At 41.4% G+C, this 12,368-nt stretch overlaps 1 protein-coding gene across 3 annotated transcripts in view; it reads right to left on the bottom strand.

Moving 5' to 3' along the window:
• The window catches only part of COL8A1 (collagen type VIII alpha 1 chain), a 156,523-nt gene extending 153,538 nt beyond the window's left edge, over window positions 1-2,985 (bottom strand). Inside the window, exon 1 of one of the 3 annotated variants that reach the window (XM_060010533.1) lies at window positions 2,880-2,985. The gene's annotated coding sequence lies outside the window, so the exon portion shown is untranslated. The remainder of the gene's footprint in view (window positions 1-2,879) is intronic. The other 2 variants (XM_060010532.1, XM_060010534.1) reach the window with 2 other exon arrangements.
• Between the last annotated feature and the right edge of the window lie 9,383 nt (window positions 2,986-12,368).

The following is a 12,368-nucleotide window of genomic DNA, read 5'->3' as shown; positions in this document are numbered from 1 at the left end:
GGCATGTGGGATCTTCCCGGACCGGGGCACGAACCCATGTCCCCTGCATCGGCAGGCGGACTCCCAACCACTGCGCCACTAGGGAAGCTCCATTTCTGTGGGTTTTAATGTGGGGCAGACCTGAAATCATTTTGGTCTTTAGAACCGAGCTGTTCTCTTCTGTTAGAGAAGGACATAGTAGAGATGGATCTTAACTTATTACTGGAAATACTCTCACTGATTTAAGGAAAAAAAACAAAAGCAGATACGGATTTTTGCTCTTCAGTGTCTCCCCATATTCCACATAAATAAGAGCAAACAGCAGCTGCATTTGTAACAGAGATTCTGATCTTTCTCTTCTGGGGTACTTCCTAGGAGTGATTCCGCCCAGCTTCTCTCTCAATTCTCTGCTCACCCCCATCCTCCCCTCCTTGATATTTGTTTCACAAATGGAATTAAGGTGGGGTATACTTTCTGATCATTGAAAGAATATTGTTTTATAATTTTGGGAATAGCAGAAGATCTGAAATGTGTGTCTCCCTAAGTGTAGCAGGCCCTCAACATCAACAGAGCGCTCTCCCCGTGTCTCTAGTGAAACAGGCAGCTGCTTATCTTTTCTTTTATGAGAAACATTAAAAGAGTCACTCAAAGCCTGCTGGAATGGTACTGGGTAGGTATGGCCATGAAGCCAATCCGGGGGCAGCTATATAATGGCATAGATGAGACTCATGCCTCCACATCCTGTGCAAAGGGAGAGACATTGGGGTAACTCCATGAAACCCCACCACTGATTTTTCTATACATTTAAGAAGGAAAGTGTGGAGAAAGCATCACTTTGAGTGTCTGGTAAAGACCCCTGGGAAAGTTAGATCATAAGCAGCCTAGAATGATCTCACCCAGTTATTTAGGGTGTTGAATGTGATGGCACATGGGGAAGGCAGTTACGGTTAAATGGTTCATAGCCGGTAGAGTGGATTAACTGCCAGGAAAAGCAGAAGCAAACCGTGGGAGAACACTTTTCATCCCCAAATTTAGGAATAACAGGGAGCTCTTTTACACTAGCAGCACTTTTTTTTCCTCCCAGAAAAGATAGCTTTCCTCAAGGGGATCTGGTGAATGAAGCAGTGTGTTTTCACCCTTGTGATGATGGGTGTGAGTCCGGCACTAACATAAAAGAGGAATTAGCTTGGACATACCACATACTTGGTTTGGCCTGGTCCCATACCTGTGCTCTTGTCATGGTTGATTACCCACTTACTGCAAATATGAAGCAAGCAGTCTGCACTGTGGCTCAAGATAAAAGGTATTTTAATATGCTCAGGTCACATATTATCATGGCCAATAGTAATTTTATATCATTTTCTTAAAGGAAACCGCACTCCTAGCAATAATTTTTTTCCAATGAAGCAAAATTTCACATGACAGAAAGTTTTACATATGACTCTTTCATTTGAATAATAGCATTGAATCCTCTCTGTGCCAAATAGGCATTTAAAATACCTTTATTATTTCTTTTGATATGCAAACAACAAGGAGGAAAGGTTTGGAAGACCCTCAGTTAGACTTCTAATGATTCTATTTTCTTTAATAGTGAAGAATTTTTTACATCTTTGGAGTTTTCCCCTTTCAAGTGAAACAATATAAGCAAACCAAAAAAAAAAAAAAAAGTAAAACTTTTCCTCTCTTACTTTAAGAACCTTGAGGGCTGAAATAGTGGTTTGGTTTCCTGACTGCCAGCTTTGGTTTGCTGTCTCTAAGCAGCCTTTTGCAATTCCCCAGAGGAAATATTTGAAGAGGGTTTTTCTCCCACATGAAAGAGTTTCATCCCACACAGCCCACAGATTCTGAAGGCAGACTTCATGGACCAAGTGTCTGGTTTTCCAGAAGTAGCTGCGGAAGACGTTTTTCCTTTCACAGGTGCACAACACTCATTCTCAGACTTCAGAAATCAGAAGGTAAAGACTGAAGTCTTTAAAAATTAGAGTAGCTTAAAGATGATACCTCTGCAAGAATCGGGTGCCAATCAGGTCAATTTTTACTAGATGAGGGAAAAGAGGGTGACAAGCAGGGATCAAACTTCCAAAGGCTTCTTAGCTAATCATTCTTTACAACCCTCTGGTGTAAACAGAGGTATTGGATAATCTGGCCTGTATTCTTCTCTGACTGTGAAACACATTGAAACGCTTTATGTTCAGGTGTGTGTATAGAAATTCATGAAGTTCTTTTATACACTTTCTTATTCCAACACAATTCTCATTTTAGGACGTCTTGAAAAGATAGCTATGCGCTCTCACACTGTGCCCCAGCTTGTCAATTTGGATTTGTTCTTTCCTATCTAACAGCCACCTGATTACCGTCTCTGTGCAAAGGGCACCCATTCGCATCATTTTTTCCAAGCACTTAAACCTGGAAAGATATTTTTTTAAAGGACTCACAGAAGCTGTCTTGGGGGTTTGGAAAACATTGCAAAATTGTTAGCAGACCTTTGACTGTGCTATTTTTAGGAAACTCATTGTGTTCTTTTAAAGTACATTTTTGACAATGGGACAAAGTTTTCCTTGCCCCACTGATATGTGAAATATTTACAATGAAAAACGGTCAGGAAAGCACCCCAACAGATACACTTTAACCTCCGCAACAGCCGGCAAAAGGGGAAAAGTGATTTAGAAGGAGAAAAGGTTTTTGCAATATTTATGCTGCTGTTTCTGCCCCAAATGAACTTTTATTCTACCGTTCAAACAGAAGTTTGTTTTCAAACCAGTTGCTGGTTTAAAGGAGCAGCTGATCTGGAATCCGTAAGAATCAGCTCTACCCAAACAGTAAGCATGTTGACCAGAGGAAATTTATTCCCCCCGAAGCAACCCCTAGTAGGTCAGATGCCTGCAGAAGTGTTATCTTACCTTGAGCACGTAAGATCCAGAAGAGAGGCCGGGGGCTCCCACAGGAGAGGACCGGGAAAGTGCTCTGATCCGCTGCTGGTAACATGCACTTGGCTTTTATGCGCAGGTGGGAGGAGCTGCCCCTCACAGTAGGTGGGCAGAGAAGGAGCGGCGGGCGAGCAGCCCCGGGGGGAGCTGGACACTCTTCTCTGGGGAGGGGCGGGGAGGGCAGAGCAAAGAGCCCGAAAGAGGGAGGAGAGACGGGGAGGGAGGGAGAGAGGGGGGGGTGCAGGAGTGGAGGAAGCAGTGGAAACGGGAGAGGGAGGGAGAAAGAGAAAGAGAGAGAGAGAGGGAGATAGAGACACAGAGAGAGACAGAGAGAGAAGACGAAGAGAAATAGATATAGACAAAGAGATGTAGCCCACAGACAGGGAGAGGGTTGGGGAGAAAATGAATAGGAGACAGAGACAGTCAAACAAGCAATATATAGAAGGAAAGGGGAAATGGATTATTTTCCATTTTGTATGACTTTTTTTTTTTTTTTTTTTTTTTTTTGGCGGTACGCAGTCCTCTCACTGTTGTGGCCTCTCCCGCTGCGGAGCACAGGCTCCGGACGCGCAGGCTCAGCGGCCATGGCTCACGGGCCCAGCCGCTCCGCGGCATGTGGGATCCTCCCGGACCGGGGCACGAACCCGTGTTCCCTGCATTGGCAGGCGGACTCTCAACCACTGCGCCACCAGGGAAGCCCTTGTATGACATTTTTGATGATGGTGGGGGGCGGGAGTCGTGGGTGATCGTGATAACAAAAGGTGTTTTCTGCGAATTTGAAAAGCTAAATAACGGTTCAGGGCTACTGAAGAGTTCATAGGCGAGGGAAAGGCGGGGAAGCTGGCCGTCGGAGTGGCACATCCCAGGCGCTGGGGGACGCAGAGCAGGCGGAGCGCGGGGCAGAGGTCTCCCCCGCCGGCCGCGATCCCGCTGCCCGCTGCGCCCCGAAGCCCCTGTCTCCCACCGGCCGCTGGTAAAACCCGGCCCTTCACTCAACACTCCTGGCTGTGCTTTTTGACAAGCAAGTTCTCCTGGTGCTGCCGGTAGTGAGCAGCATCCAGAGGCCCCTCTTGAGACTTCTCTGCAGCATTAAGGCAAATCCAGCAAAGGTTGGAAAGGATCAGCGGAGATTGGCGTTTGGAGAAAGGAACCTCAAAACCAGCCCGGTCCTCCAACATCTGCTTATGTAACAGGATTTCAGGGCTCTCTGCCCTCTGGTTATTTTCGGTATTTCAAAAACTTTCATTCCTAGCAATTGGAAAGCGTCTTGGTGCCATAGCTCTCTCTTTGTGTGTCTTAAACATTAAGAGAGGATTCAACCAACAAGAGGCTGAAGGATCAGGCTGAAATTCTTAAGAAGTACATTCAGAGAAAGAAAAACAAACTCCTTTAGCTGCTGAGTGGTGACTCACTTCCTAGTCCAAGCTTGATTTTTGCCACCAAAGGACTTAAGGCATTTTAAAAGAGAGAACCTGAGGGATGAGAACCCTCAGAGAACCTGAGAACCCTAGGGGATGAGGGACACTGACGGCGGGGGCGGGGGGGGGGGGGGGGAGGCGCGGGGAGGGACCGGGAGATGGATGGGTGGGGCTGAAAAGAATAAGGGAAATAACTTTTACTGAAAATATTGATACATAACTATACAATATGTATAGCTATATATATGCATATATAAAACTTGATTCAGTGTTCACCACAACCTTACGAGGTTAGGTATGATTCATATTGTGTAGATTTTTTTTTCTCGTTTTTTAAGAAAGGAATTTCAAAGGGTTAAGCAATTAGCTCAGGCTAACAAGAGGGGGAGCCACAGCTGGTGATCTTGCAAAGCATGTGCACTCTGCGCATCAGACCACCGTATAGAACACCTAGCCCGGTCACAGGTTAGGTCCTGATGTCTTTGTGTGTGTGGAGAGGGGGTTTGGGGGGACGGGGTGTTACCAGACTCCAAGAGAAGGAAAAATGATGGCCAAGAGCAGGATTTGTTGAACTGGGTACTATTGACATCTTGGGCCAGATCATTCTTTCTTGTGAGAATCTTTCCTGTGCATTATAGGATGTTGAGCAGCTTATCTGGCCTCTGCCCACCAGATGCCAGTAGCACCCTTCTCCCTGAGTTATGAAAATTGAAAATGTCCCTACACTTAGCCAAATTGGGGGGGGCAGTGGGCAAAAGTACCCTCCTCCCTTTAAGAACCATTGGTTTTAAAAGGTCCACAACTATGTAAAAGGATTTTAAAGAAATCCATTAAGAAAATACCCCAAAGTGGCATTTGGATAATAGTAATATTAGCTGCCATATGTGTTAAGGTTACACTGGACATAGTTTTTACATATTCATATTTCCATCTGTCTGCCTCTAGACTTCAAAGTCTCAATTGCTTTCTTTGTAACTAAGCTTACTCTCAATTGGTTACACCTGGGAGTCGTAGACTCCCATGTGCCCAGGGTATGAAGGAGGATTAGTGATGTATGAGATGAAAATTTTAAGTTCTTTGTCATAAACACAAATTTGATGTTAGAACAGTTATTCGAATGTTACTCATGATGTTTCATGACATTAATTATTTGCCTTAATAGGTATAATTTTTCATCTCTAGACCCTCTTCAGAAATAGTATGTTGTGTTTTGAGAACGTGGCTAAATCCACTGAAAGAAGTCTATGATATGAACAACCCTTGTAACTGGACCTAGAAATAAAACTGCATTGACTCTTCTGGGGCTGACCCCTGAAACCAAATGGGATTTTACAGGGAAGGTACCACTTCTGGAACTTTATAATTTAGCAAAGAAATGTTTTCTGGGCAAACTAAATAGGACCCAGTTAGAGGCACGTCTGAGTGATAAACGTATTAGTAGATAGCCTCATCAGGTTATAGCAAATCATCTTTTCAGTTCTGATTTAATGCCTCCAAACATTCCAGTTCCATCACATAGTTGTGAAAAAAAGAAACAGAGAAGGCAAGAAAAGCACGTTCAAAGGGAAGGCAATTGATGGCTGTATTTTCTTTTCCTTTTTCCTCCACCACTTCCTCCTTTCAAACCTGAATGTCCAGCCACGGTAACAAAAGAGCTCCTTTCATTTTGTTTGGATGGTGCTAAAGATTAGTTTGTTTCTCCAGTTCACACTTGCCTGAATCTGATTCAGTAGCAGATCTGGACAACAAGTCAGGAATCCAGGAATGTGATCTCTTTGCTGACTCTTAGAGTGCCCTTCTAGAATCTCTTGAAAGTGACTTAGGTTTGAAATGACCTAGTTTGGTCTTTTGTAGAAAGAAAGGAATCCAATGACAACATATTAGATGGCTCTGAAGTTTCCATTGTGTGAATATAATAACAACTACAGATGATTACCTTATTTTAAAGGGCTTTGAAAATGGAAGCTTTTTTTTTTCTTATTTAGAATTATTCAATTAACAAATATTTATTAAGAATGGATACAGGCAGTGTGGGGTATTCAAAGCAGAGGAAAACAAGTATGTAGATTTACTCTCATGGAAGAAAAAAAAGCATGAAATTCCTGAGAGTTGGGTAGCAAAGAGACTTCAGGGAGGAGCTGGCATTTGAGCTAACTGTGGAAAGTAACATTGGGATAGATGAGTGATGAATAGTACAACAAGGGAGGAAATGTATACAACTAGGGAAGGCACAGGAATATTTGGGCGATGGTGAATGGCCGGCATGACTTAAGTGAAGGGTCTGTGTAGCAGAACAATGAAGCTAAGCAGCAGGAAAGGAGAGATGGAGTCAGCCCGGGGAAGGCATTAAATGTCACCTCATAGTCTGAACTGTATACTGTAGGCAATGAGGAGTCATTGAAGACTTTTGAGCAGTAGAATGGTATGATGGAAATGGCATATTATTAAGAATTTACTTTTCTTTGAATAGGCTCTTTATAGTAGCTTTGCATATAAATGCTTGCCAGTATGTCCAGGGCCATTAGCATACTTAGGAACAGAGAAAACAGAGCGTCTGTGTCCTGCAGACTTGGAAGTCTGGGTGAGGTGGCAGAAGCAATGGTGGTTCTCACCCAGAGTGTCCCTACGGTGTCCTGGGTGACTGTAAGAAGATGGGAAGGCAGAATTCTCCCAGGGTGTGGCCAGGATGATAGATGGGATTAATGTGAAGGGTGGAGCTGCTCTGTGTGTCAGAGGAACCAGTCTTTTCTTCACCTGTTGTAGCTTTAATGTTGTCAAAAAGTATCAGTCCCGAGATAATAGGTCTGATGTAGAGATCCTTGCGTTTTCAATGTTCCTGGATTAGGAAACAGTGGACCCTGGCATTAAAAACTATACCATCACATCTATGGGGTTTTTTTAATACTTTGAATTATTTCCTGTGTGTTACCCTTGGCAAATTTCAAAGTCCAATTTTTCCTGCCACTCCTGAGGGCATCAAAATGCAAATGAACATGGCTTTGGGGCTAAACAAAAATCACTGATGATTTGAAGTTCGATGTACAGAAATGTATTCACCATCTATCAAATGACCCACCAGTCAGCAGCCTAAGCTTCTGCTAAGTATCACCAAATATGATCTTGGACCGCAAGGCACTTACAATTGCCAGCTCTCCTAGGACATTTAAAGTAGGGTTTTATTTACAAAAATTGAAAAGGCTCAGAGCACAGAAGAAAGGCACACCTCTCTTGCATTCCAAAGGAACTTTGGATTCTGTGAGTCACTGTTTCCCTGTTGGCCCAGATGGTGGAGAGCTGACTGACTCCGGTGATCCCACAGATGACTGCCTCACAGCTCCCGCTGGCTTTATAAAGAGCACTGGACACAGAGTCAGGAAATATGGGGTTTAGTCCCAGCTGGGTCACTAATGACCCATGAAAACTTGGGGCAGATGTTTTATCCTTTTTGGATTCAGGGTCTGTATGTAAAATAAGGAGGCTTAACTAGGCATTCTCTAAAGTTCTTTTCACCTTTTAGATGCCTGCTCTGTACTAGTTGGTAGATGCTTCTCTTACTCAACATGCCCATGAAGCCAACCTGATATTCAATGATACACGTGCTCAATTTTAGGCACAGGAGTAAGAACTCATAATACATTAGTCCAGTGTTTGCTACAAGGGGGTCACACCCCAACATTAAACCTGGTCTGTATTCTAGATAGAGAATCCCCAAAGGTGGAATATACCGTTGTCACTTAACAGTAACCATTGTCTCTCTAGGTCTAGGACTTGGCAGAAGTCTCCCAGATTTAGCCATCAGCCTCTAAACCTTGAGGCCTTTTAACTTTCTTCTTCTGAATCAAGTAGTAATTCTCCTTTTGATTGATGTAAATGTAACCAGCCCACATAGAGCCCCAGGTTCTGAAAATTCTATTTCTTGTGCCAGATTTGCTTGATGTCCAAATACATTGATTTGATTTCCTAAGAAGCTCTCTACTCTTCTCCCACTGTGAATTCTTCCCTCTCCCTCGTGCTTCACCTCTTTATTTTTTTAGTTAGGAAAACTTTGATTGCCCTTTTCAATATAGACTAAATTATTATAGTTCTTTGTAGTTTCTCAAACTAATAGACTTTTACTAGGATCTCTGAACCTTTTTCCAGCTCTTACCCTCCCCATAACCAGTGACACCTTAAGTCACTCCATTCTTTTTCTGTTTCTTGAAAAATTTCATTGTAGGAATTCTCTCACGGGGGCAGTGCAATGAAGAGGGAGAAATATAGTCCAGGGATTTTTTTTTTTTTCTTACTCAAGAGTGGAAAAGTAAAAGCTTTCCAAGGTAATAGAGAAGTGTAGTTCACTCTTACCATGTGCCATCTTTGATCCTATCTAAAAAATGGGAATGTCTTGACCCTAGAGCTCCCTTGCTGAATAATTCGTAATTCTGCTTTATTTTCTATCTTCCACTCTTTCTAATTGTGGTTTACTCTCTTATGCTCTTATTAATATTTACCTCATGTTCAATTTTAATAAATCCCATGTTTCCTGCTGAGTTATATCTTATATAACCTAAGATTTTCATGAAAAACTCCAATTTGACAGGCAAAAATGTTTGTCTGAGATAAGAGGGCTAACAGTTTTCCTGACCTTAGACTGGCACGTCCTATCCCCAAATCACCTGCCTGTTGCTCCCACAGCAGTCATCCTAAACCCAGCAATGATTATGTCATGTCTTCGTTCAGATACCTTTAGTGACACCACACTATTTATAAAGAAATCCATATATTATACAGCACAGGGAATATAGCTAATATTTTATGATAACTATAAGCGAAGTGTAACTTTTAAAAATAGTGAATCACTATGTTGTACACCTGAAACTTTCATAATATTGTAAATCACCTATACCTCAATTAAAAAATTCAAATTCATCTTCTGGCATTTAAGACCCCACTCCAAGATTCAAGCCCAGTCTTCACTTACAATTTCATTTATATACCCTGTGCTTCAGCTAGGGGAAAAAATTTGCTTTTCACAATATCCGTGCGCTCAGCTCTTCATCTTCTATGTTATGGTCGATGGAGCACCGGTTGCCAGATCAATATGGACAATTGCTCAAATTCTTTATTACTTCAGAACCACCTTCTTTAGGAAATGTTTTCTGATCCTTTTTCTGAACCTCCCAGGGAAATTGGTACTTAAGACATTTTCCACTGTTTACTATTTTATTACATATACTCACTTATTTTCTCCTCAAATTAATTGCTCCCTCCTTGAAGGCTTAACCTTTTCTTCCGCTGAAAAGAAATATATATTGACTATATATGCTAGGCCTAGCATAGCATAGGTAGTCAATATATATTTGTGAATTGTAGGACTTTTTTTTTGCATTTTTGAGTGTTTTATTTACATCAAATTGGATAAAAAGCGTGTATTTCTCAGACAGAAAAGACATGTCGAGGTAGAAATGTACCTTTCAACTATTCATGGGTACACAAGTACACTGGGGAGATTGTAAAAGTGCAGATTGTGATTCAGTAGGTCCGATGGGCCTGAGTTCTATTTTTTTTTTTTTTAATTTGTACATGTAACTCTTCCTTAACGTTTTTTTTGTTTTTCTTTTACATATTTATTGGAGTATAATTGCTTTACAATGGTGTGTTAGTTTCTGCTTTATAACAAAGTGAATCAGTTATACATATACATATGTGCCCATATCTCTTCCTTCTTGCATCTGCCTCCCTCCCACCCTCCCTGTCCCACCTTTCTAGGTGGTCACAAAGCACCGAGCTGATCTCCCTGTGCTATGCTCCCTGTGCTATGCGGCTGCTTCCCACTAGCTATCTATTTTACGTTTGGTAGTGTATATATGTCCATGCCACTCTCTCGCTTTGTCACAGTTTACCCTTCTCCCTCCCCAGTTCCTCAAGTCCATTCTCTAGTAGGTCTTTGTCTTTATTCCTGTCTTACCCCTAGGTTCTTCATGACATTTTTTTTTCTTAAATTCCATATATATGTGTTAGCATACGGTATTTGTCTTTCTCTTTCTGACTTACTTCACTCTGTATGACAGACTCTAGGTCCATCCACCACATTACAAATAGCTCAATTTCATTTCTTTTTATGGCTGAGTAATGTTCCATTGTATATATGTGCCACATCTTCCTTATACATTCATCCGATGATGGACTAAACTTAGGTTGTTTCCATCTCTGGGCTATTGTAAATAGAGCTGCAATGAACATTTTGGTACATGACTCTTTTGAATTATGGTTTTCTCAGGGTACATGCCCAGTAGTGGGATTGCTGGGTCATATGGTAGTTCTATTTGTAGTTTTTTAAGGAACCTCCATACTGTTCTCCATAGTGGCTGTACCAATTCACATTCCCACCAGCAGCGCAAGAGTGTTCCCATTTCTCCACACCCTCTCCAGCATTTATTGTTTCTAGATTTTTTGATGATGGCCATTCTGACTGGTGTGAGATGATATCTCATTGTAGTTTTGATTTGCATTTCTCTAATGATTAATGATGTTGAGCATTCTTTCATGTGTTTGTTGGCAGTCTGTATATCTTCTTTGGAGAAATGTCTATTTAGGTCTTCTGCCCATTTTTGGATTGGGTTGTTTGGTTTCTTGTTATTGAGCTGCATGAGCTGCTTAAAAATTTTGGAGATTAATCCTTTGTCAGTTGCTTCATTTGAAAATATTTTCTCCCATTCTGAGGGCTGTCTTTTGGTCTTGTTTATGGTTTCCATTGCTGTGCAAAAGCTTTGAAGTTTCATTAGGTCCCATTTGTTTATATTTGCTTTTATTTCCATTTCTCTAGGAGGTGGATCAAAAAGGATCTTGCTGTGATTTATGTCATAGAGTGTTCTGCCTATGTTTTCCTCTAAGAGTTTGATAGTTTCTGGCCTTACATTTAGGTCTTTAATCCATTTTGAGCTTATTTTTGTGTATGGTGTTAGGGAGTGATCTAATCTCATACTTTTACATGTACCTGTCCAGTTTTCCCAGCACCACTTATTGAAGAGGCTGTCCTTTCTCCACTGTACATTCCTGCCTCCTTTATCAAAGATAAGGTGACCATATGTGCATGGGTTTATCTCTGGGCTTTCTATCCTGTTCCATTGATCTATATTTCTGTTTTTGTGCCAGTACCATACTGTCTTGATTACTGTAGCTTTTTAGTATAGTCTGAAGTCAGAAATGAAGAAGTAAAGCTGTCACTGTTTGCAGATGACATGATACTATACATAGAGAATCCTAAAGATGCTACCAGAAAACTACTAGAGCTAATCAATGAATTTGGTAAAGTAGCAGGATACAAAATTAATGCAGAGAAATCTCTTGCATTCCTATACACTAATGATGAAAAATCTGAAAGTGAAATCAAGAAAACACTCCCATTTACCATTGCACCAAAAAATCTAGGAATAAACCTACCTAAGGAGACAAAAGACCTGTATGCAGAAAATTATAAGACACTGATGAAAGAAATTAAAGATGATACAAGTAGATGGAAAGATATACCATGTTCTTGGATTGGAAGAATCAACATTGTGAAAATGACTCTACTACCCAAAGCAATCTACAGATTCAATGCAATCCCTATCAAACCACCACTGGCATTTTTCACAGAACAAGAACAAAAAATTTCACAATTTGTATGGAAACACAAAAGACCCCGAATAACCAAAGCAATCTTGAGAATGAAAAATGGAGCTGTAGGACATTTTTTGAAAATTAATCATTAAATCCTTTCCTATCTTTCTCTATTCCTAGCCCCTTTTACTCCATTTGACTCAAAAAAATTTTAGAGCTGCTAGTATGTTTCTAGCAGGGTCATAGAAACCGGGGTTCAAAAGACCATTATAGCTTGGTTCCCATTTTTGCGGAATTTAAACAGTCTTTTTGGGGAGACAGAGATAACTAGGCAATTTCCATGCAATATGGTCAATACTATGGGTGAGCTAAGTTCTGGGCACCAGAAGCAGGCACAGAGAAGGACCTTCAGAGAAGATCCTTGCTCATGAGGGCAATCTTTGGTGGTTACTCTGAATGCTAG

The sequence above is a fragment of the Delphinus delphis genome, chromosome 4 (assembly GCF_949987515.2).
Source record: "Delphinus delphis chromosome 4, mDelDel1.2, whole genome shotgun sequence".
NCBI classification, from domain to species: Eukaryota; Metazoa; Chordata; class Mammalia; order Artiodactyla; family Delphinidae; genus Delphinus; species Delphinus delphis.
Note: the sequence above shows the minus strand (reverse complement) of the source record. Positions and strands in the feature narration are given on the sequence as shown.